General features: G+C 34.1%; 1 pseudogene; it reads left to right on the top strand.

Annotated features, from left to right (window-relative positions):
* The first annotated feature begins 576 nt into the window (after nt 1–576).
* LOC115228101 lies at nt 577–3,298 on the top strand (annotated as a pseudogene).
* The last annotated feature ends 200 nt before the right edge of the window (nt 3,299–3,498 follow it).

Below are 3,498 nucleotides of genomic sequence, written 5' to 3'. Positions count from 1 at the left end.
TACTTTGACCAGGAAGCAAGCTTAGAGGAAACTGAAACAGAAGACATTACAAATGAATCATACATTTCTCGTATGGAAAGAAATAGTTCACTCCAAAATTGACAAATCGAAAATTTTAAAGTTGGAGATCACGTACTATTAAAAAAAGATTTTGATACGAATCAAAAAACTAAAAAAAGGAAATTAGAATCTTTTTTCTTCGAAAAAACTTTTACTATCAAAGAATTAATTTCCCAAAATAGAATAATGATAGAAAATGAAGATGGAACCGAAAAAACGGTTTTTACTCTCAAATTAAAAAAATTTAAATAAATTGTTTTAAAATTATTTTTAATAAATCCCTGTACAAATTGAAAAATAGTAGATTGAAAGTATGTTGAGATAGTATCTGTATCAAAAATGCCGCGGCCGAAGGCCGCATAGGGGAATAGTAGCTATCTTAAAAATTTCGGCCGAAGGCCGTTAGGTAGGTAAGGCTTTATTTGATCAGAAAATCTCTTCTGTATTAACATAAAAATAAATTAAATTTAAAGGAACTTCAGCTATTGTCCAAATAAGAGAATGATAACCTGCTTAATGGCGCACGACGTCGGTTCTGCGGTCCGCATTCTTTCATCTTCCGATTCCGTCCGCACCATTACTCCGGATGTAGTCAAAATTCTCAGCTCTAAGCACCCGACTGGCAATGTGCCTAATTTTTGTGCCCAAACTCCAGAGGGGGTCCCGATTGCTTCTTCGTCTGTCCAGCAACTTTTGTTTGCATTGAAATCTTTCAGAGGCAATAGTAATGGTGGTGTTGACGGTCTCCGTCCCATTTACTTAATCGACCTCATTTCCGATACTGCCGAGGCCGGAAACTGTCTTTCACATTCTATCACCATGCTATGTAACTTATTCATCTGCAGGGATATGTCTGAACATGCTAGATTGCTTTTCTTCTCTGCGAACCTGACAGCGTTGGAGAAAAAAGACGGCGGCATTAGGCCTATTGCCGTCGGAAATGTTTTCCGCGTTTGTTTGCAAAAGTCGCGTGCAAACTGGTAATTCCGTCTATTAGTGACGAACTCCAGCCCATTCAGTTTGGTTTGGCGTGCCTGGCGGTTGCGAGGCCTCGGTCCACGCATCCCGGTGTTTTATTGATTCGACTAACCTCTCTGAAAAGCCCCGGCTACTGCTAAAATTGGATGTTAAAAATGCGTTCAATTCTCTCAACAGAGAGCATCTACTTGAGGTTTGTAAAGACAGAATTCCTTCATTGCTGCCATTTGTTTTTCTTTCATATGGATACCCGAGCCTTTTGGCTGCAGGTGATTCCTTTATTTCCTCTTCTTGTGGTGTACAACAAGGCGATCCTTTGGGCCCATTATTATTTGCCCTTTCCGTGGATTTTATTACCCGTAAGAATTTGTCGCCTCAGAATATTTGGTATTTGGATGATTGTACTATTGGTGGTCCGCCCGATATTTTGATAAAGGACTTGGAATCTCTAATCCCAGCTTTATCATCCATTGGTCTCGAAATTAATTCTCTCAAATCTGAAATCGTAAATGTTAACATCGATGGTGTTAGTTTTCAAAACATTTTTTCTCAGTTTCGAGGCCTTTTGCCCGATCTGAGACATACTTCCACTGCCGATCTCGAAATCTTGGGGTATTTGTTGTTTCCTTGTTTTTTATTTCAAAGTTTCAAGGTCATTATGCGGTTTTCTCAAGGTCAAAATGTTACACGTCTGGCGGCCGTTTCAGTTATGGCGCGCCACAAGAATTATGAAGAAAAGAGGACAAAGAGGTGTATCATGAAGGAGATAGAAAAAGCAAATATTTACCATGAGAGTATACCCGTTCTAAAATCAGCATTCACACATTATCACACGGATAAATATCAATATAATAAAGTTAATCATAATTTGCTAAGAAAAATATCAGCAGAAATTTTTACTTTTAAGGAATGAACTATCACAATAAAAAGTACACAATAAAAACTTAAAAAATCGAAATACCAAAAAATCAAAATAAACAATAAAATACTAGATAAAAATAAATTTATATCAAGAAATCCTTATGAATGAAGATTATTAATTGATGAAATGAATACAAATTTACTTGCAAAATAAACTTTATAGAAAATATTTTACCAGTAGTCAATTTAAATAATCTTCAAACAAATAAAAAAACAAAAATTTATAAAAATAAAGTATTAATTGCAAGAAAAAATAAAACCAGAATTAACAACCACAAGCACAACAAAAAAATAACATAACAGCAAACTGTACATAACACGTGATATGTAATTTATCCTAATTAAGTCAGGAAATTTAAAATTTTTAAAAAATAAATAATAAAATTTAATTTTTGTTAAATTCAGCTAGTTTACTTTTTAATACTTTTTAAAATGGAATAGAATGGAATGTTTATTGATCAGAAACCGAAAGAAAACGTTTCCGGATCCAAATGGAACCTGGTTAAGCTTATGAAAATTATAAATAGAAAATTAAATATACAAGGAATGGAAGAAAAAGTGGTGCAAAACGATTTCAAAAGATATTAATTGACAATATACAAGGAATACTAAGCCAGCAATAAGAAGACTATGTCAAAGAGGAGGTGTTCGAAGAATTTCTGAAAAAATTTACGAGGAGACACGTTCTGTCCTTAAAATTTTTATTGAGCAAACTGTTCGTGATTGTATTTCTTACACTGAACATGCCAAAAGACTGAACATGTCAAATTTTTTAGCATTAATAATTGATTTAAGATAAAAAAAATAATGATGAGTAATTGAACCAAAAAATTTTCGGAATAATACTTTTTTGCATCACTCGAAAAAATTTCGGAATGATGTCTTTTTTTACTACTGGTATTGTCATTGTTGTCTGAAATAATAAAATATGGCTAGAACTAAACAAACAGCTCGAAAATCTACTGGTGCAAAAGTACCAAGGAAACAGTTGTCTGCAAAATCTGCTCTCAAGTCTGTTTCACAATTTGGAGGGGTAAAGAAACCTCATCGATTTCGACCAGGAGTTGTTGCAATGCGAGAAATTAGACGATATCAAAAGAGCACTGATTTGTTACTACGAAAACTTCCATTCCAGAGACTCGTGAGAGAAACCGCTCAGTTTATCAAAACTGATTTGCGTTTTCAATCGTCAGCGATTGTCGCTCTTCAAGAAGCGGCAGAGAGTTACCTTGTTGGAATTTTTGAAGACAGTAATTTGTGCGCAATTCACGGAAAAAGAGTAACTATAATGCCAAACGATATGCATTTATCGAGAAGAATTCGAGGTGAAAAAACATAACTTGTTTTTTAATAAAAAAATGAATTATTGTTTGTATAATTCTGAGACAATTTTTAAATTTTTGTTGAAGTTTGTAGAAAATGCACCTCGTTTAGATAAATAGAGGATACTAGTTGTGTATCCTAAAAAAATAGCTTCCTTCAGCTTAGTCTCATTGATAATCAATATGTAAGACTTCGCTGTGGCCAGCAGGAGCCTCA

This window comes from Octopus sinensis, unplaced genomic scaffold (genome assembly GCF_006345805.1).
Source record: "Octopus sinensis unplaced genomic scaffold, ASM634580v1 Contig09410, whole genome shotgun sequence".
Lineage (NCBI taxonomy): Eukaryota > Metazoa > Mollusca > Cephalopoda > Octopoda > Octopodidae > Octopus > Octopus sinensis.
The sequence above is the reverse complement of the archived record's forward strand: the minus strand, read 5'-3'. Positions and strand labels throughout refer to the sequence as shown.